Raw genomic sequence first — 27,212 nt, forward strand, 5'->3', positions numbered from 1 at the left:
GTCAATGATTTTGTATTACAGTCAACTCTCCCTCACTCGATATTTCGTATCTCGATATTAATTTAGAGAACAATAGTAGAAGTTGATTTTCATGGCTATCTCGAAGGTCCCTTGAATCGCAGTTGCACTGGTTTTGAGCTCTAAGCTCTATGGTTTCTTCAATACAGAGTTATGGAGAGTTGACTTCATTTACGAAGTTTGACAATGTTTGAAAATCCAACCCCCCATATCTTATTGCTACCATCCTTACCATAAAAAAGTGCTCTGTGAAATTTTCAGCTTTCTAGGTGGTGATTTGAAGGTGGCCCAAAGACGATGTAGGTTTATACGGAGACTTTTTTAAAAATGTTCGAAACACGTTAGTACTGGAATGATACAAATTTATCATCTAATAGTAAAAAATCATTCTTCAAACCATAATAAAGTAATTTGCTGAAAATAACAATTCAATCCGATGGATAAGAGAAGAGATATTCATGAGTTTGTTTGCTATTATTTAGTTCCATATGAGACTAGCCCTTCACACAAAAAATCCCAAACAAAATTTGCATGAAGGGATTTGTTTCTTTAGAAACATCATTCGTTAAGGTTTGAAGAATAAGTTTTTACTATGGGATGATAAGCTTGTACATACATTACAGTACAAACGTATTTGGAACATTTTTCAAAGCTTCTTCATAGAAATTTCCATTTAAACCTACATTGTCTTTGGGCCACCTTTAAATCACCACCGAAAAAGCTGAAAATTTCACAGAACACTATTTTATGATAAGGATGCTAAGGAAGATATAGGAGATTGGATTTTCAAACATTTTTAGATTTTGAATCGCCCTGCTGTACATTATTTAAAAGAATCACATTTCCCTAGTATGCATATCCGTATGAGGGTTGCCAGAGCCAGTGCCCCTCTGACCTTCTGGTATGAAGTTAAAGTTAACTAGTTTACTATGAAGGTGCTAAGAAGGTTCTTCAAATTTTTATAGATTTTTTTAATACCGTCATCAGAGGTGAGAATGGGCCAAAAACGCATATCGATAACTCTCGTAATTTTATTTGAAATATTCTTGCGAGTATGGGAGTACCGTCAAGCTACCATTCACCGTGCATTTAAGAGAAATTTGCGCTTCAAAAAATTATATAACTTTTCCAAATGATTTGAAGCGTACTAGAATATCACTACGGAACGTGCAATTATATCATAATTCAGGGAAAAATCTAAAACTAGTGATGCATAACAAAAAATTTCTCAAAAATTCTGTTTGAAAATGTCTTGTTAAGGTCGCCTCGTACCGTTCTATGTCACCATTTACCGTGCACACTAGTGCACCATTCACCGTGCGTATAGTTTTCGTTATGTTTTAATTTTGTATCTTGAAGAAACGTTGTTGATGGAGCAACTATGTTGCTAGTAGTGTGCGCACTCATTTTTATAGGTATTCAAATCTTCATCTATATAAATAAAAATGGAGTGGTGTTTGTACGTCACGAAATGGCTCACGAACGGGCCAACGGATATGAATGATTCTTTCTTCGTTTTTTTCGTCAAGGGTTCCGACGTGTTTACGTGTATAAAAATCCCAGAATATTCACCGGGAAAGTTAATAAAAAAGAGAGTGCACGAAACTGTCATTTTGTACGGGACGATCCTTAGCGCTTTACAACAGCCTACTTGATGGCAAGACGAAGTTTGCCGGGACCACTAGTTTACAATAAAAACCATGAAAAGTTTAAAAAATTGTCTAAATAATTATTTTTTCATTCAAATCGTTATAGGAGGTTTGACTGTGTTGTCCAAACCATTCCATATACACTCGTAAAACTAAATATGAAGTAATTTAATGACGACATATCAATAAATCAAATATTACCAAATAATTTCATGCCTTCTACACTAATGCACGGTAATAGGAACCATATGTTTTGAAAAGGATCCATTCACCGTGCATTTGGGTTTCGACTGAAACAGAATAAAAAAATCTAATTTGCATAAAATCTCATTGCTCATACGATGAAATACATCTTATCAATAGTATCCACAGTGAAAACTTGTTGAAATTTTGAAAAATTTGATAATCTATCGTTAAATTAAAAAATGTGATTTTTTGGCGTTTCTTTTAAGACTGTTGAAAAATCTCATTATCAAACAGAATTCACATGATTTTGACTACATAAACTAAATTTTTAAAAATGCTTTGTGACCAAAACTACCTCATTTCATCAGTTTCATTTTATTTTGCTGACAAAAAAATAATTTGTTAAAATTGTATGAATATTCTGTAGGAATTTGTATATGTGCACGGTGAATGGAGGCCGCACGGTGACTGGTGACTTAACGGTACGATTATGGGTATTGAAATATTGCGAATATTAAAAATATATTGGAATTTAGTTTATTGTACACTATTTTATAAATGTATGAAAAATGACCAATTCTCACCTTCATCAAACTGAATTTGGTCCGCATTTGGAACAAAGCAGAAAAATCGTCCTCTTTTCTTGTCCGAAACTACTAATCAACAAAAATAATGATGATGGATATCAATATAAAATTGTATAATAGTGTTAGTCCCATTCAATTTTTTATGTTCAATGACAACCTAAGTACAGTATGGGGCTGTCTATTAACCACGTGGTAGTTTTTTTGAGTGTTTAGAACCCAACCTCCCCCTCGTGTTCATTTATCCCTACAAAACAAGTAAAATTTGTATGGACCGTGGTCATTGGCCAGACCCCCTCTCCCCCATAAATGTTCACGTGATTTATGGACGACCCTTAATTTGAAAAATCTTTATTTTCAAGCTTTATTCAATGATTTTTTTAGCTGCTATTGTCAATATCATCGTTCCCCGTTGAAAAAGTCATCGGAAAATGTGTTTCCTGGTGACCATTTCCGAAGTACTATCAGATGGCAATATATGCCGATGCGATATTTCGCATGCTAGGCTGCTATAAGCATTTTAATTTTTCCAAAAATTTTACGTTTCACAGCACTGGTCAGTAGATTTTGATGGAAGGCATTATTAAAAATGTACACCAATATCACAAATATTTGCTGGGATGTTGTAATTATGTTTTGACCCATATTTTCATCCCTCTGACCCATTGTAACATCGTCGGTAATCATATGTATATAAATCATGATGAACTTATTAGATAATTCTTGGAGTTCTAAAATCAGATTTCTGCCCAAAATCTTCCCAGAAAAATTTGATGTTGTCGAAGGAAAAAATTTCTTTACGGAAATCAATTTTGGGTTTGAGTTTCTCAATATTGATCTTTATCCAGAGTCCGCAATATATCATTAGAGGAATCTACCAAAGATCAATTATTTAATTCAAAAGGTTTGTATCAAGTTATCTTAAAACAAAATCATCCAGGAATCTTCAAAAAACACGTCAAGACATTTTAAAAGAGAGTTTCACACAATCTCCAGGATTTTCCCATGGAATTCCCCTGGATGCTTTTCTTTTGATTCTTCAAGGATTTTCTTCAGTAATCACTCCAGGTTTTTTTTTACTAAAATCGTTCCTAGGAATACATCGAGTTTGTTCAATCAACTGTTAGAAACCCTTCAAGGTATTTTTTGGAATGAATCTTTGACATCCTGCTAGAAATTTCTCCGAAGCACAAGGATTTGCTTCATGTATTGTTTCTAGAGTTCTAGCAAAGAAAGTTGCAGGGAAATTTAATAGGGTTTCTCAAATTATTCTTCTTAGATGGCAGCTTTTGAAATTCTTCTGCATGAACTTTGAGAATTTGTTTCCCTCTTGAACTACGTCGGAAGTTTCACCCGGAATTCCACTCAAGGAATTATATATTTTTGGGAATACCCAGAGGTTTTTTTTATTAACTTACTTGAGAGTAAGTTTTTCTCATTTATTTCTTATAAAATTACATTTTTTTCTGTTAGTTGTTCTTTTAAAGTTATTCCTTGTATAGTTATTCCTTGAAATATTCAGTCGGAAAGTGCTCCCGATAATTATCTTGTGATTGTTATTATTATTTATATGGTTTTCGCCCTTTGAAAATTCGCCTCTCAACACTTTCTTAATGCATTAACTCATTCAAGAACGTCTACAAAAATCCCGTTTATCAGACGTTTTCGCTGGGAATCTTAATTAGAATTCAACTCAAGATTAATAAAAAAATAGAGATAAAGATTTTTTTGCCGAAAAATCTCGAGTTTTCCTTCTGGAATGTTTACAGAATTTATACCAAACCTAATTTTTGAGCAATTCCACCAAAACCTGCTAAGATTATAGAAAGATGCCTTAAGCAATTATTCCAGGATATTTTCATGAAATCAATCAGTAATTTCACTATTAAAATTTTTAAGCATTGCTTTAAGCAAGGATTGCTCAAGAATTCGCTTAAGGTATTCTTCAAAAAAAAAATCCTTAAACAGTTTTTTTTATTTATCCCTTAATTGGGATTTTCTTCAAAAACACCTTTAGAGTTTCTTTAGTTATTACATAAAAATATTAGAATTCTTTCAGAAGTTTCTCCAGGCAATTACGAAGGATTCCAACAGAGTTTTGCTTTAACATTTAATAAAGAAATTCTTTCTGGAGCTCTCTTTGGGACTTCCAAAAAGTTTCCCAAATATTTTTATAGAAAATTGTTAAACTTTTTGGAGATTAAAAAAAAATCAACGCCCAAGTGATATTAACTGATTTCCTACAGGTATTGCATTCATTTGTGTGCAGGAGCGAATCCTGTTATTTCCTTTAAATAAAAGTATAATGAATTTTTAAATTTGTTTCAGTACTTCTTCTAATGATTACTGCAGGATTTAATAATATTTATCTATAAAAACATCTTAAAATCATCTGCATGATTCACAGAAAATTTCTCAACATTTTTCTTCTTGGATTCCATAAGTTACTGCAAACAGTATTAGAAAAAAAAACATCTGTTTAAGGTGAAAATGAATCGAAGCCAAACTTCAAATTTTCAAGAGCACGGATCTGGAGAACCAAACATCCGTTTGAGTTGAAAACCTTATCGATTAGTCACCACTAGCTAGTGACCAATCGATTAGGTTTTCAGCTTAAACGGCTGTTTGGTTCTCCAGATCCGTGCTCTTGAAAATTTGAAGTCTGGCTTCGATTCATCTTCACCTTAAATCTTTAGAAGAATTTCTAGAGTATTTCTAGAAATTATTCCTTGCGAAATACCTGGATGAATTTTAGAAGAACTTTTTAAAAATTTTATGTAAGAATTCTGGAGGAATCCTTTCAAATTATATATAAAATAGATGTGAAACTTTGTAGGGAATATTAAAAGGATTATTAAAATCTTACTAAGAAAAAACATTGAAATAATGTTTGATAACATTCTTGATGAAATTCAACATCAAAGATGTTATTTATTTATGAGCGATTCACAGCAAAACTACCAGAGTAATGTCTGAAGAAATATCTGAACTACATTTCAAGAAAAAAGTTAGATGAAATTTGAAAAAATCTTTGATACATCTTAAATTAATTCATGAAGATGACTGTTTCAATCCTTAGAGGCTGTAATACTAAAAATAAATCAGAGAAAATATTTGAAGGCACTTGTATCACTTGTTTTATGTTTAGAAAAATACTTCGTGGAATTTAGAAAAAATAGGAATCTTTGGGGTAGTTCACGGAGGAATCTTTGCATCAAAGTTAGTGTAGAACTCATGAGGACAGGCACTTTGTCTATAAGACCATCATTTTTTAGAATATATTGAGGAGTTTATGGAAAAACGCATTGAAGAATGCAAACTACCCGAAGGAGAAACTCAAATCCTAGAAGAATCTCTAGGAGCGATCCGGGAGTTATTCCTGCAAAAATGCTAGTGGAATACATCCTAGGGAACTCTTGGAGGATGTGTATTAGACTGATGAAAATTTTGAAGTTTTTGCTCCCCTATGCTTGAACGGTGTCAATTATGATGAAAATCATTCTCCCAAAATTTGATGCGATTTGGAAAAAATTGGTTGAGCACAGGCCATTTGAAGTTTATATGAAAATTACTATGGAAAAGACAAACCTTTCGTGTTCAGTCCTCTAACTGCTCGTAATAATAATCCAAGGAAAAGTGAACAAACTCTACTCATGTGAAATCTTCCCAGCTCTAAATTTGCCGCAGACCACATTTTGATAAGACGTAAGGATAATTTGTAATTGATGATAACAAAATCTAAGCCATGCTGAGATTACTTTCAGAGCAACACTGCTTTTTTGCTGTAGAACATAGTAGTCTGGATTACTTTGATCTATTCTACCCGCCAGGAGCACCACTATTGCCTGCCGAGCAGTTGATTGAGCGTGCAAAATGTAAACCCAGATTATGATTATGAATAGCAATTTATCCTTGAGTCAAACCAAAATGTGGTCTTCGGCAAAGTTGTAGCTGAAAGGATTTCACACGAGAAAAAATTGTTCACTTTTCCCTAAAATATTATGATGAAGAGATAGAGGGCTGAACAGAAAAGGTTGGCGTTTTCCATCGTAATCTCCATATCCCTTTCGGGACGAACCAGCACAATTGTGCTGTTCGGCACCCTTGACATCGAATGACTATTTCAGCCAATAAATCATTGTTTTACTAAACTTTTTCGATTTCGATTATTGAATTATCATTGATACTTGTAATCAAGCACAACAGCTTTTGTTTACATCGTATTTAGAAAACACCAGCTCAGGGTAAACAAAAAGTAAACAAACACCGTAAGAATTGAAAAAGTTTTATCTGTCGCAACTTTTCAACTATTCGTTTTTTCTAGGTATGCACTGATACGAATCGAGAGTGAAAGAGTCATTCTTTGAAATGGTGAAGACCAAATGAGAATTGATTCACACAGCAAATATTTCTGGAGGGACAAAGTGGGACCAGCACAATTGTGCTGGTGCCGGCACTTACCCGGTCGATGTTCGTTGTAGACTACCAATTTTCATTTTCAGTATTTTGATCGAATTAAGTGGCTGAATCTGGTTCTAATGTCCACAATAGTGCATAATATTGCATTAAAACATGAATGAGTGATTTCATACGAATCATAAGGATGATGTACCGTTCGAAAACTATGTAACAGAAACTCATAGCTTTGGTTTAAAAACTTTTATTTTTTATACGTCCATATTTGAAATAGATTGGGAATCACATTTAATGTTTTAAATCTCCTTTAGCAAAGTTTAAGACAAAGTAAAAGTTTAGGGGAACGTTCAAAAATTACGTCATTCATTTAGGGGAGTAGAGGTGTATGAAAGTGCGACAGTGCATGTGGGCAAAAGCGTGATAGTGGATATGGGGAGGATTTAGATTGACTTAAAAACAATGAACGTAATTTTTGAATTTCCCCTTGCTTTTATAATCGATCAATACCATGTTGACGCGATAATCCATTTTGGTGTTGTACAATGAATGCCGGTTCAATATCTACCATAATAATTATGAAATTTGACAACTGAAGCTGAAAACCTTTACTTACTATTTGCTTCCGAGCACAGAGTCTATTAAATGGCATACTATTGATGTATGCAGCCCATGCTAGTCTTCTTCTTCTTCTTCTTCTTGGCATTACATCCTCACTGGGACAGAGCCTGCTTCTCAGCTTAGTGTTCAATGAGCACTTCCATAGTTATTACCTGAGAGCTTGCCAAAGTTGCCATTTTCACATTCGCAAGTACGATGAAACTCTATGCCCAGGGAAGTCAAAGAAATTTCCATTACGAAAAGATCCTGGACTGACCGGGAATCGAACCCAGATACCTTCCGCATGGCTTTGCTTTTTTGTCGTGGACTCTAACCACTCGGCTAAGGAAGGCCCCTGCTGGTATTACTCGCAAATATGTTGTTTATGATGTATGAAATACGTTTGAAATAGTCTACTTAACTATTAAACAATGTATAAAGTTGTGGAGTCTATATTATCCGCTCATATAAAAAATATCGTTTCATTCCTTTTACGCTTAAAAATATATTGTCTAAATCTGGAATTTTGAGACTTAGATAAGCTGATATATTAAAAATAAAAATCTGTACTTGCAAAGCAACTAGCAGTATCGATCAAAGAAGTTTAGGTTCAATTCCCGCTGCAGTATTTTTTTCGTCAGATACGTATTACGATTGTGCCATTTGGCGTTGCATGCTAGTCCGTTGATTCGTGTGATGCTTTCTTTAAAGGCCATAATCGTACATAATGCTTTCCAGGAAACTTTCTACGGTAGGATTGACAGCTAAAAATGTACATGCAACCGAAACGAAAGGGAAAACAAAACTTACGAGTATGGTCGAGCTTTACATTTTCCTTAGTAATCTAACGGTCACACCGATTGCGAAACTTTAAGAGCTCATGGAAAATCAAAAAGTCTACTGTTTGCAGCTGTCTTCTGTATTGTTCTATTAGAATCATTGTCAGTGTCTTTATTTTCAAATCTGGAAGCTTCCAAATATTTAAATACATTTAAAAAAAATTGATTGTTCTATGTAATTTTTAAATTAGCTGGAATAACAATTTCAAAAATCAAATTCATTCTTTAATATGGTTATTGACCTGATTTTGTCAATCCTTTTTAAATGGGTTTTTGAATTCCCTGTTATATGTAAGCTATCCGACATAGTTCTTTCAATCCTACACACTACTAAAAACTAATACAGTACTGACCCGATTTTGTCTGCCCTCGATTTTGTCAGCTTTTTGACCCGATTTTGTCAGCCTATCTTAAATATATCCAAAAATTGTCTTCGTCGTGTAGTACCCGTTTACATTAATACTGATGACGATGTTCGATGTCATGCACGCATGGGCGTAGCCAGAGGGGGCAATGGCAATCCTTCTTCCCTCTGTACAAAAGAACAATTTTACTATGAGAATTAATCTTGTGTTTGAATTCTTCAAAGATTGTCTCCAGCACTCGTATTTATGCAGTAGTTACGTCATGGTAGATTATAAAACTTAAAAAGTCTACCAAACATCAGACTTTTTGAAAACATCTTGCCAGACATTGTTCGAAGGTTTTATCAACAGTCCGCAATGGAGATATGCACAACTGAGTAGTCGACAAACGAATTACATACATTCTCGAGTATCAGTAAATCGTGCTGCGTTACTTGGCAACCTGGCAATTATTTGTTATAATGAAAAACCGAAAAACACAGCCGAGTTCACGAAAAAGAAATTTGGTATGTAGGGTCATTCATGAATTCCTCTTAAAATTTCTCTAAAGGTTAAGATGCATCGAAGCCAAACCTCGGATTTTCAAGAACACATATCTAGAGAACCAGGTAACCGTTTGTACTGGAAATTTAACTCATTAGTCACATTTTGTTACATTCTTTCAGGTTTTTTTAAGTAATATCTCGAAGATTTCCTTTAAAATTTCCTCCTAATGTTTTATTGGTTTTCTGCATTGAAAAACTCTATAAGCTCTTGAAAGTATCCCTTCAAAATTACATTTTAATGAAATTTGCTCACAGTATTCTTAATGTAGTTTGGCCTAGGACTCATCAATAGTTTCAAAAACTCCTCTCAAAACTGTCTTAGAGATTTCTTCAGAAATTCCTCTAATTTCACTTCTATTTATTTTTGCAAAACTGCTAAGATTATGAAGGATTCTTACTGGAATCATCTCACGAGATTTTTCATTAATTCGACCAGGAATTTCACGAAGATCTTTTTCAAGCATTTAATCATCCCATAGGTATGGCAATAATTTCAGATATTTATTCACGACTTTATCGAATGTCATTTATGAATACCTCTAAGAACACAAAAAAATGGCACACTAAAGAAAGTTTCTTAAAATATTATTTTTTAATTTTCATACTGGAAACAATTTTTTTACAACAATTCCAGGTCAAATTCTTGATGAAACTTTTAAAACAATTCTATAAAAATCTTAAAAACAGTTCTGGATGAATTTAAAAATGTTTTAAAATTTCCATAGAAATCTCCAGTTGAAATATTCTATTAATTATACTTAAGAAATTACAAGAAGAGCTTCGAGGCAATTACTGATGCCTTTTTTAAAAGAAATTCTGGAAAAAAAACCTAAAGAAATTTTCGATTGATTTTTCTTAGGAATTGCGGTGTCCTAAGAAAAATGCTTAGATAATTCAACGGTTAGGTAGAACTAAGATTCAGATTGATGCCGGTTGTCTTACAGGCCAGAGCAAAATAGCCGATCAAAGGGATCCTTTGGCGTGAAATTTGAGAATGCAATTGTGAGAGCCGCTTTTCTCCCCCTGATAAACAAAAAAAACCTAACTACGCCCATGTCCCTCGCCCCCCTTTAAAAGCTATGTAGGTCTTAAACGTAGTTCATAAGCAAATATTAAAACGTTAAAATTTGAAAAACAGAAAAAATTGTCAGGTTCCCGATTTTGTCAGCCTAAAATTCATCGGGGGCTGACAAAATCGGGTATCTACTGTATTACAATGACTTGAATTCCATTTTAAGCAAATAGACTCGATGTAAAAAATAAAATAAAGCAAATTTGATATTGGGAGCCAGATAGCCATAACGGTATACACGCAGATACTAAGCAAGATCATGCTGAGGGTCGTAGGTTAGAGTCCAGCCGGTCGAGCATCTTTTCGTAAAGGGAATTTTCTCGACTTCCCTGAGCGTAGAGTATGATCGTACCTGTCACACGATATACACATGCAACATTGGTCGATTGCCAAAGAGAGCTGTTAGTTAATATCTGTGGAAGTGCTCATGAGAAGTTGAGAAGCAGGCTTCTTTAGCGTCAGAAAGAAGAAGAAGAAATTTTATGGTAATTATTAGCACTTAAAAACGTCCAAGCTGTCGGGCAAATATGACGTAAATTTACATGAATTTTTAGGAAAGCTGCTTACGCAGACTGAATATTTTGACGTTTCTATTTTAGCTCTAGGAATAAAATGAATGATTCCACTTATTTAAAATAAATTAGTTCCATGTTACCAACCTTAACAAAAACATCGTTCAAGCATCATTTGAAGGAGGGCTATGTGATTTCAAAAGTGATAGTGTATATGTTAGGTAAAGTGAGTGAAAGAGGTTGGAGGGGGAGTCTCTAAAAAAATAATTTAATTTTCGAGTCTAGTACACGACTCTGACAACGGCCTTATAGTGGAGGTCGAATTATGCGTAACTGTCAAAGGATACAAACTGGAATAGTTCTCAATTCGGTTTTCATTTATTTATAGGTATTCCACTAAACAATTCGAAGGTTTATTATTATTTTCAATTTTAATTTTTATTGCATAATTATTTTTGAGGAAAAATCCCACATAATTTAGGAGGAAACAAACATAGCAAAACAAAGACGATTTGATTGAGCCAATTAGTTTTCAAGTTGTTCATACATGTATGTTTACCCATTTTTATATGACGTAGACTAGTTCTTGAATAATCTCGATAAAAGTCATCGTCACGTGATGCTTTGAATCTTAGAAAAAATATGAAGTATTTTTATCTCTCGTACATTGTTCTCGTTCCATATATAAAAAAATCATATTAATTAAAGTACATTATTTTTTTAAATTTCAATGTGCATTAAAAAAAACATAATTATTTCTGAATTTTTGGGTCACCCTATCTCACGAAAGAGCAATGACGAAATAAAAAAATACGGGTAGAAATTTTTTTAAAAAGGCATGACTTGAACAACTTTCTAAAAAAATAAAAAAAAATTTTTTTTTTTCGAACATCGACCGCCTTGGGGACGGACCAGCACAATTGTGCTGGTCTGAATTTGACCCTAAAAAGTTCATGGAGTGATAGAATAGCCAAAATAAAGAATGTTTTGTTCTACGAGATGATGAGTTTATAAAGTAAATTTTGAAATAATCACTCAAATATGGTCCGTCCCGAAAGGGATATAAACTTCAAATGGCTTGTGCACAGTCAAATTTCTTCCGAATCATTTCTAACTTTGGGAGGCTGCTTTTAACCATAATATGAAACGTTCAAGCATAGGGGAGCAAAATTTTAAAAATTTGCAGCACTCTTATGTGTATGCAGTCCTCATATCCAATCCAACATTTTCCAACGGACAATACTATGCTCACTATGAAAGAAAAAGCAGGGTGAATGTCCTTCATAGTTAAACTTTTTATGCAGAAAGGGTGTAGAGGTTGTATAAAATGGTAGTTTTGCGTGAAATTCGTAAAAGCACTTTTGAGATCGCTTGACACCTTGGAACCTGGACTGACTTCATTTGAGTTAATGATATTCTGGGTAGTGGAATTTGAGGTAGTGGGATGGAATCATTCTCACAAGCCTATGCGTATTGATTAACTTCAACATTCAATTTCAAGAACTTAATCCAAATTAATTCTACACACAAATTAATCGAAAAAAAAAATTGGAGATAAATAACACAATTAAGGTTCTACCTAGAAGCTTTCATTTAGCTACTTCTTTCAAAATTTTCAATATTGCAAATTATTCTAATATCTTACAATTATTTGAAATGTTCAATATAAGCTTTATTTAAAAAACAAGATTATTTAAAAAAAAGGGCACAAAATAATGCTACATTGTTAGTGAGTTTTGGATTTTCGAATGCACTTTCTCAAAAATACTCAGCTGATATGTCAAATAGGAAAAACCATAATTTTTATATGAATCAAATATAATTTGATCAACAAAAAAAAAGTTTTCCAAATTTTCAAGTCTAGTTCATAAAACACAAACAATTATCTTAAATTATGGAACGGAGCAATGGACGACGAAACGTAATCGGTACATATTGGAACATTTTCCCCTATGTAAAAGTACTTACACGACTCAGTTCTCGTGGCTGGCGAGTGGGCGTAGGGTGGCGGCGGCAAGATCTCAATCAACCGGAACGACTCTGGTATGATGTCACTTCATTTTCAAGCGGTTTTCAGCGATTAAATTTTGGTTTGGGGGAAGTTTTTTTTTCGTTTGGTTTTGTTTCCAGGATTTTTCGCGTTTTCCTCGTTCTATGGGTCGTGGAGTGAACTAGACAGAAAGCATGAACGTTTGTGTTTCAAGTGCAGTTTATGTTGAAGAAGGTACACGGTACCTATTTTTACATCCAAATTTGCGTGACCTTTTTGCTCTAATTTCCATAATTTTCAATACAAATTTGATACAACACCACACCACTATTCAAGTTTCGTAACCTGTACTGGGAACCCTAGTTCGACGGTCGATTCCCGATTTATTAAGATGTTCCGTTGGTCCGGAGATCATTTGACACATTTCCATAATTGTTTTGCACGGATCAAACAAAACTACAGTGTTTGTAACTGAATTATAAACCATTAATATATTCCGACTCTTTTATCTCATTCGAGATCATTCTGACCGGTTCCGGATTCTCTGGGACCGATTCCTGGGGAATTGGATGGAGACCAAAATTTTATCTGCACAAACCATATCATCAATCTTCAAGATTTTACAGAACAGAAGTTCAATATAAGGCATATTGGATATTATGGATATTAATAAGATAATTGCAAACCATATAATGCAACACATCAACCTTCAATATTGTGCACCGGGAGTACAGTTGTTACACTATTATGGGTCATTGACCAGTGACGTGTGACTAATAATCGTGACTAGGTGACCCATACTAGTGTGGGTAATACGATGCATATTGAGTAATTTCTTGCAACATAGGGTCATTTACAAGTACTTCCACGATATTCTGCAGCCTAATCCGGACCCAGATCAATCCGGTGATTGCCAATTCTATGATGGGACATATCAATCTTCAAGATTGTTCGCTCGAAGTATAATACAATGCATACTGAATAATTCATCGTAACATATGGTCAATTACAAGTTCTTCTAGGATGTTTTGGAGCCAGTTCGACAGCGTGATACAAATTGCATAATTTATTGCAGCAAAGAGTAATTTACAAATACTTCCATGATATTCTGGAGCCGATTCCGGGACCCTGGAAAAGGATATTAATTCGATGATTGCAAACCATATCATGCGACATGTCAATCATGAAAATTTTTCACTCGTAGTGTAATACGATACACACTGAATAATTTCTTGCACCATAGGGTCAATTAAAAGTACTTCCAGGATGTTTTGGAGCCGATTTCGGACTCTGGAAAAGGATATACTTCCAATGCAAAAACTTGAACTTTTAGTTCTCTTCTAAATTGGCAAATTTAAGTATTAAACATTAAAATTTTGAAAAAGCTGCTCAAACTTGATCGAACAAGATTATTTTGAGGGAATTGGCGACCTAGGAATAGAAAAACAGCCCAGGGCTCAAATTTTTCCCATTTTGTGAAAAACCTGGTACATAACTAAGTCACTGGACTTGTCATCTAGGTGGCCAATATCCTTCAAATGACTTTCCACCATCATGTCTAAGTTAGCTTTTCCAAATAATGTACGATACGATTAATGACCATTTATCTTGATAACCTTAAAAAATCAACCATTCTAAATATGTTTCTTATTCCTGTAGAATTAAATTATTTTAGGAGCCATTTTATTTCCTTAACGTTGTCCAATATTAGTCAAACGATGTACATTCATGGTGTTTTAAGATAGCTCATAAAGTGAATGACTTATAGAAATTTGTTCATGATATTATTAATAATAAAATTTATAGACCGGGAACCAAATTCTATTTACGATATTTTAAATTCTGCAGAATATTTCTTATTTGGGTGTAATCAAGAAAAACGGAAAAATGAGTTGCAATATTTTAATAATTTGCTTTAAATTAAAGGGCAAAGTGTTTGTTTGAGAGATGTAAAACCTGAAATATTTGCTTTTTAAGCGAAACATTGAAATAATATTGAAAATTTTATAAATGTTATCCTGAATTACGTTATTTCGAACGAAATAATTATAATTACTGCAAACCGAGCTGCATACAGTACATTATTTAAAACGTTTGAAAACCCAAATTGAAACTATTTTTATTGTTTGGATAAAAAGCAGCTCAGTTAAAATGGAAATATTTCTAACATACACCCGATTCTGTTTGTGCACGGGGGATGCGTACCGTGCAAAAAAAGTTTTCAGTTCAAAATTTCGAAAACCGTGCAAAAAAGTAACACCATTTCTCGACGTTTCATGTAAAAATAAGGTTTTGGTGTATGGAAACTTTTTTTTTGCACGGCCGTGTAAAAAAAAATCCGTGAGTCAGGTGTATCATGTTTTATCATGTTCTTTTTGCCGTATTTCGTAATTGTTCAAAGATTTCTACCAAATATAACCACAATTCTTTCTCGGGCTACGTCCTAACTGTTACTATGAGCACTTCCACAGATGTTGACTGAGAGCTTTCTTTGCCGATTGACCATTTTTGCAGGTACGAAGATATTCTATGCCCTAGGAAATCGAGAAAATATGCCTTACGAAGGGGCCCAGATAGCCGTAGCGATAAACGCGCAGCTATTCAACAAAACCAAGCTGAGGGTCGTGGGTTCGAATCCCACCGGTCGAGGATTTTTTCTTAAAGGAAAGTTTCTCGACTTCCCAGGGGATAGAGTATCATCGTACCTGCCACACGATTTACACATGCAAAAATGGTCAATCGGCAAAGAAAGCTCTCATTTAATAACTTTGGACGTGCTCATAAGAACACTAATCTGAGAAGCAGGCTCTGTCCCAGTTGAGACGTAATACCAGAAAGAAAAAGATGTTTAACGAAAAGATCCTCGACTGGTTGGATTCGAACCATCGACCCTCAGTTTGGTCTTGGTATAGCCATTCTCACCATTGTCCATCGACCACCTTTTTAACGGATGATTCAAAAATATGGTAGGTGGCCAATCCGCCACCCACAGCGCTCGCATCGTTTTCGTTTGCACTTGATGTTTACACACTACCGCCATCTTTTGGCCCGTCGGCCAAACACACTAATTAAAACATTCTCTCTAATTTTAACATGCTCTCGTGACTATGATTTTGATCGAGATTTGTTCTAAGTGTTACGTCTGTTTGTCTGTGGTATAGCTTTGAATAGCTGCTCGTTTATTACCGTTATTGCTCATATTTCCCTCAGAAGGTATTAAAAAATACGTCTATCATTTTTTAAATATTTTTTAAGGCATGCATATAATATACATACAATTAAGGTTTTTTTCTTATATTATGCAATCAATCAAGTAATAACGAATTGTTAATCCAATAGAATCATACGCAAATCTAATATAAATCAGTCTCCTCTGACTGACCAGAATCAGTTTGATGTATTTTAAATCCTCTGATAAGAAGGGGATAAATCTAACTCTCTCGCAACTGTGTGGCGATCCGTCTAATTAATATTGACTGTTCGCAGAAAACGAATACCTGCTCAATTATGAAACTATTGTGTGTACGATATATGCTCCAGTGCACAACCTATGAGTTTGAAGCAACAGTTTTTGACCCACCTGCAACAAAGGCCTACCATCGAAATTCGAAAAGCTTCTAGTAAACATAGCCTTACATCTGCGAGTGATCAAATATTTGCCATAACCTTTCGCAGGCGTCTCTGAGTGCAGGCGGCATTCACGGTGTGTCTGAAACCGTTATTGATGAAAAAAAATGTATCCACCTATTCGGCACTCACGATTCGAATGATGTAGTATTCGAGCATCTTCTCAATAATATGGCATATATATTTAACAAGGGAGACGAAGGTTATCGTTGGTTGAAGATTTTGAAGTTTGTTTCACATGTTTCATAATATTTCCAAATGATGTACTTATCAACTCGTAACTTGCCCTTGCATACAAATTGAATCGTATTTGAGCATCATCCAAATAAAACAAAGCTACAGTAATTTGAATTGCTAGACACATTTTCAAGCAAGATTATCAAATAAGATCGATAAGGATTACTGCTATAGTGATTTAATTAGGAAGTGATTACACAGTACCGGACAACTAACCCGTTAATTTATACACTCGAAAATTGTTGGGTATATGCTATTTCTAAATTTTGTCACGTTTGTTTCGTACAAACATAAATTTGTAAATATCAATACGAAATTCGGCATTGCATTTTAAGGAAGTATTTCAGCACAAAATTTACCAATCTTAGAAGGATGTCTCGCTATGGAATGTTATGGAATTTGTGTTTCCTTCAACAACCCGCGACAAGTAAAAATCCGATGTTAATGAGAGCTTCGAACTTAGCTTATTTATGGTAAGATTTTCAAGGGAGTATTCTGCCGTGAATCGCAAGTCAGTCCCATCTGTAAAAAGTAGGCATTGAGAAAATGGGGTGTGAAGTTTCAAAAAAATGCAGAGGATTGTAACATGATACAATCTTAATAGAACTTTCACAATTTGCTTTTCATATCTTTCTGAGAAAAATATAAATATGATCAAAACACGGTTCATTTCTGTGTTGCACGGAGCGGAAATCTGTAGTGGGACTGATATGCGATTACTTTTTCATATAGAGACGAATGCCCCTTCTGGGTAAAGTCTCTCTAAACAAAAAAAATACTTTTTATTATGGGACAATTTGACTTCCTGTTTTTTTTTCCTACTTTTTCCGAACAAATCTCATTATTGTATTAGGGCAGCTGAAAGAGCACTGGAAGATATGTTGAAAACTAAACTCAACTCAATTTTGACGAAAATGCAGATGGGACTGACTTTCGATTCACGGCAGCATTCATCTTGAAAGTTGGAGCCAGAATGACAAAGAATATACCGTCACCGTCACCAGTCGCCGTGCGGCCTCTGTTCATCGTGCACATATAAATAAAATTATTATTATTTTTGTTTTCTATCTTTATGGATCATTGAAGGTAGTTTTTGCAAGTGCTCACCGCATCAAAACAAAGGCGCCACTGTATATGGGGTTTAACATTGTGACAGCATTGCTGTTCTGTCAAACACACAAGGCTACGGTGGCGCTATCTATGCTTTCCATAGCGGCCGTTTTGGTTATTTTAATGATCCATTAACGAGATTTTTAGCCCTGGGCTAGTTCATCTCGGGACCAACGGCTTTACTTCCCTTCCGAAGGAAGTCGTCACTGAAATTTTTAGTGACTTTGTCGGGGATGGGATTCGATCCCAGGTCCTTGGCGTGAGAGGCGAGTGTTCTAACCACTACACCAGGTCCGTCCCCAATAAAATTATTGTTTTGTTGGCAAAATAAGTTTGCATTTTGAAAAAACTTGGTTTATGTAGTCAAAATCATGTGAATTCTGTTTAATAATGAGATTTTTAAAATTCTTAGAGGAAACGCCAAAAATTCTCATTTTTCATTTTAACGTTAGAGTACAATTTTATCATAATTTCAACAAGTTTTCGCTCTAGATACTACTAGTAAGATGTATTTCATCGTATGAGCCTTAAGATTTTATGCATTTTTTCTTTGTATTTCAGTCGAAACATAAATGCACGGTTCCTTTTTAATATTGTGGTTCCTATTACCGTGTATTAGTGTAAAAGTCATGAAATTATTGGATAATATTGGATTTATTGCTATATCATGATTCAACTACTTCATATTTAGATTTTGAACGAATATGAAACAGTTTGGTCAATACAATTAAACCTCCTATAACGATTTTAGTGAAAAAAATCTAATTTAGCATTTTTTTTTTCAACTTTCTATGGCATTTATTATAAAATGATATTTGAATACTCTTAAGAATGTGTGCACACACTACTAGCAACATAATTGAACCACCTTAAACGTTTCTTCAAGATACGAAATTAATTCTTGGCAAAAAATTGGCGCGCGATAAATGGTCACATACAGGGTGCCCACAAATTATCCGTACAAATGTTGAAGACATGGCTCTATACAATCAAGCAGAATAAATTCAGTATTCTTGCATGATTTAAGGTGCAAGAAAAAATGAGGCAAATGTCAAAAATGAAAAAGCAGTTTTCGCCCTTGAAATCAACAAATCGGAAAAAATAAAAACACACAGCCTTTTTATTTTGCGTTTTATTTGCAGTGTTTTTATTTTTTTCTATTTGTCGATTTTAACGCCGAAAACTGCTTTTTCACTTTTGACATTTTTCTCCATTTTTACTTGGGCCTTAAAACATTCAGCTGTTCTATTTTTGGGCAGTAAGTTTGACACATTTCCGATTTCTAATATTTGTGAAACCAAGCCAAATTTGTTGAGGTGTCTTAAGAGGAGCTGTTTTTCGAGCTTTATGACGGCAGAGAAATGATCATAGAACTCATTGAATTTCAACCGTATAATTCTGTATTTCCAGTCTAACTTGAAGCCGCTAAACTGTAGGTTACTTCAAATAATAATAGTACATTTGGATTTCTCTTTTAAATTTTAGGGACAAAACATCTCTAGTATGACTAGCGGCCCTCAGGAAAAACGCCTCAGGAAAATTCAAATTTGCCTATCTCAGTAAAAAGCAAAAATTTCAAAATTATTTGAAGTTGTATGTTGTGTTAACATAAAGATTATTTTAAAATATACACAGACATTGATATTTTATTGTTTTCAACACGAGATCATTTTCCCAGAGATAATTTACGGACACCCTGCAGAATGGTACGATGTGACCTTACCATAAAATTTGTAAACTCCAGTTTTAAGTATTTTTTTTTTTTTTGTAAAGCTTCACTTCACTTCACATTTCCCCTGAATTAAAATACATTTGCACGCTTCGTAGTGGTATTCTACTATTATTAGCTCTATTAGAGAGATTTTCAGCCTGTGCCTGGTTCATCTCCAGTGGTATTCCAGTATTTTGTTAAGTGAAATTTTTTCTTAAATGTAGGGTGAACGGTATTAGGCACAAAACAATTGTTTGTGTTTTTTTCTATTAAGTGTTGTATGGGATGTTAAACAAATTATGTCACGCTAAATTTCAACTTATTCGACCCCCCCCCTTTGTCACACTTTGTGTATGAAAGCTCTAAATTTTTTGTAATGGTTGTCACGCTTGGCTCGACCCCCCCCCCCCCCCTTGGAGCGTTTCGTAATTTGTGCATGACCCCTATGTAACAGTTATGATTTCATTACCATTTCTTGCATTGAAAATTACGACTCGTCTGAAGTATTGTGTTGTCTGGAAATAAAATAATTGTGTCAAAATCGGAATATCTCCAGGATTTGAATATTATTAAAAACTACTTACGATAAAAAATATTTTTGTTTAATTTCGTATGTTTAATTAATTGGTCTGAATTTCCTTCGAATTCCATTATATCTGGGGTAGGTGGAACCTGCCAAAACAAATATTGGAATCAACAAATTTTGCATAAATTTCAATAATTATTTTACTAACTAGGGTGTCGACTTAAATCGAAAATAAAATTCCCTGGCCTTCCAGTCGTTTTCAGAAAAAAATCCAGACCACTGAATTGGTTTATTTGAGTCGTAATAAGCTTAATTTGTAAAAAACAACTATTTTTGCATGATGGATATTTGTAATCACATATTCGTACGTCGAAAATCAGAATCGCAAAAAATACCAAATAAGACGCTATCAATGTCAACAAAAGTTGTATATTAATCTTTAATACGAGTCATAAACGACAATCTGTGTTGACAGCAAAACATGTCGTAAATAGTGCATCACAAAATCGCGTTAAGTTGTATAAACTGACAGATGACTGTTTGACAGATCATATATCGATTTAAAAAGCATCATATTAAATCGCAATAACTTAGCAAAAATTGTCACCCAAACTTGGTATCAGCTGACGATGGGCCTTAAAGAACAACAAAGCAAGTGTCGCTGGTACATGAAACATGCATTTATATTGGCAACTAATCGAATGTCTGTTAAGTAACCATTAGTGGTACAGTGGTAAGGTGTCCGATTGCTTGATTGAAACTTTTTTTTATTTTCATCCATTTTTTTTCGTATTTCTGGTCGCAGAAAGTCTGAAAAAGTCGTGCCAAGTACGCATATAGCCTCCACTTTGGTAGGTATTTAGCTTTTCCATGCATTCTATACGATTGAATTGATTCATATAGAATAATGCATAACAAAAGTTATACCAACCAAAATGTAAACTGGGTAAAGGTTTACTTGCTACTTTTGAATTAGTTATTTATAAATGATATATTTTGAACATATTTTATAACTCTTTGCGCTTTCAGTGAAGAATAAATGTATGTTTTTTTCCTAAAGCGTAACGTAATTTATGGTTGATTCCTTATGTACATCGAATATGTACTCAAAATTAAAAAAATCTATCATTTATCAATCCTATTATTGTAATTATTGATTTACTGATGAGGATCTCGCTTGTCCCGTTTAGCGAGGTAACTGCGTTTGATGGCTCATTTTACAACTTTCTTATAAGGTTTTCACTATTTCTAAATTATTTGATGAAAATTATGCACACTAGAAAATATGTTGCCAAAATATGACCGTGTTGTTGGATTTGCAAAATATTGACATTTGAAACAGTTTGTTTGAATTGTCGTTTTTCTGGGTCCCACTTGCCCGGGGTGCCGTATATCAAATATTTATGTAAGACGCAAAAGTATAAAGATCCACTATGCTATATTTAGTAAAATAAGATCCTTTAGAAATTCGGCTATTTTGCCAGATAAATTTCCAGGCATGCCTTAGAACATTCTCGAAGAATTCAACAGTGGTTTCACTCTTGGAATTCTCAAACGTACTTTCCAGGTATTTCTCCAATATTTCTCCAAAAACTCTTCTAATATTTCTCCAGAAGCTTCCCAAAGTTTTTCTCCACACATATTTCTGTAAATCCTCTACCGGCAGCTTCACTTTTTCACCACAAAAAAAAATAACGATAGCTTTTTTTTGTTTTTCGATGTTTTTGCACCATTTTTTCACAAGCCCTTAAAAACTCTTCTATTTTAAGAATCAGTGTCGATATTGATGATTGGTTATCTGGTTCCGGAGATATTCCAACTTCTGGGGGACCAATGTTTTCCATAACCCACGAAAATATCTCTGGCTACAGAATTTTTCTAATGTTTGATCATTCGCTTCTCGAAACAATACATCAATGAAAGCCTGCTGTGGAAAAAAATGAAGCAAATTGGTGCAATAGTTTTGGAGTAATGATCATTTTTGTTTCTGGTACCAATTTAGCCGTATCAAGATATTGAAATCTTCAAAAAATATCATTTTGTAATTTCCAGATTTCTTGAAGACTACGCAACCGATTTCCATGATTTTTTCAGAGAAGATTGTTGTATAGCCCATATTTTAGTTTTTTTTTGAAAAATTGATTAAAAACAAAATGGCGGTCAAACAATTTTTAAATAGAGAATGTAGGTCCCCCAAGGGACATCTTAATATCTTTACAACCATATCACCAATGAACAATATTGACATATATTATAAAATAGCAGAGTTTTCTGCGAGCTTGTGAAAAAAGATGCAAAAATATCTAAAAACAAAAAAGTTATCACTGTTTGAATATTTTTTGTGATAAGAAAATGAAGCCGCCGGTAGAGGGTTTAATATCAAAGGGATTGTTACATAAACTGTTCCAAGGAATCTTATTAATTCTGCCAAAAACTAATCCAAAGATTTCCCCTCCATAGGTTCAGCACAAATTTTTTAAAGAATTTCTTAAAGTCTTCAAATTTTCAAGAAAAATATTCAGAGTTCCTGGGAATATTTAGGACTACTTTAAAAGTTTTTTTTTTTCAGGAATCACGTAACTTTTCTTTTTTTAAATTCATTTTTTTTATTACTTTCAATAGTTATTTGCGATTATTCGTTGTAGGTAATTTGTTTTATTTAATATTTTAGACTTGCGATATGAATTTCTAAAGTCTTTTAATTTTCTAGAATATTATTTAGAGTTACTGGGAATATTTCAGAAATACTTTAAAAGATTTTTTTAAAGAATCACAAAAGCTTTCTAACTCTCAAAATCATTTTTTTTAATACTTTCGATAGTTATTCGCGATTATTCGTTACAGGTTATTTGTTATATTTAATATTTTAGATTTCCGATTTGAATTTTACCGTTGTTTTCTTGTCAGAGGAATTCATCTATAAATCTCCAAAGATGCGCACTCAGAGATTCAATAATGCGCAAATAAAAAGTTTTCTGCGGTCTCTCTCAATTGTGTCGTGCCTCCAGCAATACACTGAGAAACTCATCTAAAAATTCTTCAACGAAGTCTTCTATGTGTATCTCAAAGAAATCTCACAAAATTTCAATGGATTATCGAAGAGATTCCTTCAAAACAAACTCCTTGAATGTCTGCTTTCAACGGATATTCTGAATTACTAAAGAAATTTCTGTCGAGGAATTATTCAAATAAATCTTGCAGAAATTCTTAAAGCAATATCTGTTCTGAAGGAATTGCTAAATAAATACTCGAGGGAATTATTAGAGGAATTTTATGAGGAATCTTTAGAAGAATTTTCAAATTTTCTGGGATGTTGGGCTAATCGATAACTTTGCAGACAATCAACACGTTTGATGTTGTAATATAGTATTCATAGATAATTTTTCCACGACCTATAGTAAAATTACCTGACTTTTCAGGTAAAAAATTAATTCCCTGATGTTCCCTAATTTTCCAGGTTTTTTTCCAGGTATTCGACATCCAGGTATCTGCGGCCCCTATTGACCTCAGGGGGTCTACGGTGCCGTTGCAAAAATGAGTTATTGTTCTTGTTCGATTAATACATGTGAGGAATTTCTTTCGTTTTTTATATTGCATGTGAACATAATCAACTAGTTCCAGTTATTTGATCCTTGTTTTTTTAGTGGTCTTTTGAGCACTTTCACAGTTATTAACTGAGAGCTTTCTTTGCCAAAAATGCCATTTTCGCATTATAATATCATGTGGCAGGTACGATGATACTCTATGCCAAGAAAGTCAAGGAAATGTCTATAACGAAAAGATCGTGAACCGAGTGAGAATCGAACCCACCCAGGTAACATTGATAGCTGAATAACAGTTTATTCAGCTGAAAAGAGGCTGTATAAACCGCATTTTAGTGGAATAAGCTGTTATACAGCTATCAGTGTTACTTGGGCAGACACCTTCAGCATGGCTTTGCTTTGTAGCCACGGACTCTAACCACTCGGCTATGGAAGATCCAAGTAAATATTGAGATATTTAAGATCATCGGTAGAACTGTCGCGAAGCACGATCTGAAAACCGGTGGTCTAAAACTTCAAAGTATTCTAGTATAGTTTACCCTCGATAACATATTTTCAAACTATCTGAGAGAACGCCTTAAAAGTATATCATTTGAATGCCAAGTAGAAATCCTCTGAACATTTTTATCTGTAAATAGAGTCCAATAATATAACTAGGGCAAATAAATGAGCACACAGATATTATAGTAAATGTACGAAACATTATTTTCTAAATCTCTCGATCAAACGATTTCAAATTCACAGGGGACAAGCTTGGATTCATATCCTTTGGATACCTAATGTAAACCTGCTGATTATTTGGTTAGTTTACAAATTGATAATGATGCATTGTTAGGAAATATTTTAAACCAAATGAGCCCACAACTATCAAATCATGATAACTTTCACTGCCCTCGTTTAAATATTTCAAATTCATCAGGAAGATACTCGAATACTACATCTTTTGAACGGTGGAATTGGTGTACATTTTATTTCGTCAATAACAGTTTCAGACACACCGTGTCATTGAGAGTAATATGCGATAGTGAACAGGAAACTATTTCATCCGGGTCCAAACGGTATATTTACCAAACACGCCATGAAACGAGAACCCAGAGAGTCATATTAATCATTCGTTTCTGCCGGTAATCGTATACACGTACACGTGAAGTGTACTCTCTATTGGACCGACGGGACTCTCGATATCGTTTATCAATTTTATTGTGCATCCACTTTGGTTCAATCGGCTTATTGAATTTCACAGGCTAGTGCACACACATGTTCCCACGCATCGTTTGGCCGCAACGTAACACAAGATTCTAACGACACAAGGCATTTTTTCACGTCAAACTATCCATCACTGACTGACTGCTAAACAGCTCACCTTCTCGGAGTTCCGCAGAATCAGGACACAACCATTGACTTCCACTTCTATGCCAGCACTAATTTCACCAACAGGCTACGGAACGGTTACCGAAGGAAAAAAAACTTGACTTGGCCACTCAAAGACGACACTCCAGAATCCTCCTGTACCACACTGTTGCGTTCTTCAAACGGCACGCTACCCAAAAACCACTAACACCACCAGTCACCAAACGCACACACTTTCACCCACTCCCACAAAGTGTCTGAAGTCACAGGGTCCCAAATGTCCTCTTCCAGATCCCAACTCTGAAGGTCCTACTGGAGAGTGAGCCTGCTGCTGCTGCCAAAATACAGCCTTCGACGACGAGATCTGGTCTCGTACTGAAAAGCAACCTCCAGTTGCTGGCGGCGGAAAACTGTTGCCTGCCTGTTGCAGGATAACCATGAGATTCATCCCATATCGGAGTGAATACTGCCATCTCGCTTGTATTCGCTTTTCCACCCACCCGATTTGCACCCGAAAAATCCCGAACTGTGAGAGGGAAATGCGAAGGAAGTTTTCCACCATGGGTGACTACAGTGTTATGCGTAACGAGGGGCTTATGACCAGTGCTGTTAAATGTCTTGAATATCATATGATTTTCACAATTGGGTATTGCGGATATCCTCCATTCTCATGAAAAAAGTCATCAATTGGCCATATTTGCTGGTGCTATAACCCGCATGGGAAAGCGATAAGTACCTATAAGCATCTAAATTTTTCCAATATTTTGATATTTCACAGCAGCTCTGCATATGACATTCCAGTGTTTAAATTAAAATCTGCTTTTTGAGTACTGGACAGAATAAAGTACGCAGTACTAAGTAAGTAAAGGTCGTTTATCATACAATCAAGTTTGCAAATTTTTCATCGAAGCTCAGAAATAACAGATAGTTTATAATAATTCAAACACAGACACAGTTATCACAAACCCCTCAATTTGCAAAAACTGCAATATTTTATAAATTGACGTTTATATTGAGCTGTTCGGTAATCAAATCCGCATGGATATTAAATTAATTAACTCACTACGCGTAGTAAAGATGGAAATTATGGGTGAAATTATGAAAAAAAATCCACGTGCTCGGCTGGGATTTGATCTAGAACTTGTATGCTAGACGAGCGCTTTACCAACTAAGCTACCCATAATTTGTCCATCTTTACCACGCGTAATGAGTTAATTAAATTAATAACCATGCGGATTGGATTACCGAACAGCTCAATATAAGCGTCAATTTATATTAGAGTGTTACTACCTATCTGTAGTAGTCATGTCGTCACTTGAGTGAGAACGACACGTTGATAGCCTTACCACATCTTTACTCTTCCACAATACAGATGTTGTGGAAGCGATGTATGTAAGTAGCCTGACCAAAGGATCAAACACTACTCATGAGTTGGTCAGAGCATCTAATGGTTCAGAATAATTTCCCAGTTTCTTTATGCAATCTTCAATTGGTTCTAATTTCTTGGGGAAATGTTAACATCCATAAGAACGTCACACCGCACAAAATAACAAGTGACAGAAAAAATATGATTTGGACATGACCTTCGGAAAATCCGAAACATCTCCAGTGTTCGGTGGCCAATATGCATGGCCAAGCAAATTATTGAACCTAGGCCAAATATGTCGTCAAATAATTCCGGGTGCATCCAATTTTATCAATTTTATCGATACTTCTCCTACATAACTGACGTCAGAACCTATCGTAGCGCTAATATTGACTCCGACCACTCCGATGTTGGAACTGCGCCCAAAACTATCTGTCATTAACGATGTATGGTGCAGTCGCCCACCTCGGTACAATCTAGCCTGACTGAAACAACCAGATGTCGCCAATGCGTACAGCAGCATCAAAGACAAATTAAAGACCCCCATGTACCTTGCAGTTGCCCAAAATTGTATGGCTCATAAGGTAATCTAGAATGCCGTTCAAAGTGTACTGCGATCTGTCAAACTTGGGTACCTTTGCACTACCGAGGGACCAAATGCAGTACTAGAAGTGGTGCCCAATCTCAGCCCGAGTGGGACGGACCTGGCAGCATCTTGAAGCCGCGTTGCCGGATGAGGGCGAGCAGCCTTTCTTGAGGACTGGTGGAGGACCGTCAAGGCAGCTATTAACGGCACTGCCAAAAGCGTTGTCGGCTACGTGTAACGAAGTTCAAGAAACGATTGGTTCGACAAGGAGTGCCAGGAGGTTTTGGAGTAGTAGAATACAGCGCGGGCTGCAATGCTGGTGGTGACCAATCGATTAAGTTTTCAGCTCCAACGGATGTTCGGTTCTCCAGATTTGTGCTCTTG

At 34.8% G+C, this 27,212-nt stretch overlaps 1 protein-coding gene across 2 annotated transcripts in view; it reads right to left on the reverse strand.

The window, feature by feature from the left end:
• The window catches only part of LOC5571073 (synaptic vesicular amine transporter), a 155,206-nt gene extending 129,945 nt beyond the window's left edge, over positions 1 to 25,261 (reverse strand). The window contains exons 1-2 of one of the 2 annotated variants that reach the window (XM_021849910.1): positions 24,890 to 25,261; positions 12,752 to 12,954 (exon numbers count right to left, since the gene is read on the reverse strand). The gene's annotated coding sequence lies outside the window, so the exon portion shown is untranslated. The remainder of the gene's footprint in view (positions 1 to 12,751; positions 12,955 to 24,889) is intronic. The other variant, XM_021849909.1, reaches the window with a different exon arrangement.
• Between the last annotated feature and the right edge of the window lie 1,951 nt (positions 25,262 to 27,212).

This window comes from Aedes aegypti, chromosome 3 (genome assembly GCF_002204515.2).
Source record: "Aedes aegypti strain LVP_AGWG chromosome 3, AaegL5.0 Primary Assembly, whole genome shotgun sequence".
Taxonomy (NCBI): domain Eukaryota; kingdom Metazoa; phylum Arthropoda; class Insecta; order Diptera; family Culicidae; genus Aedes; species Aedes aegypti.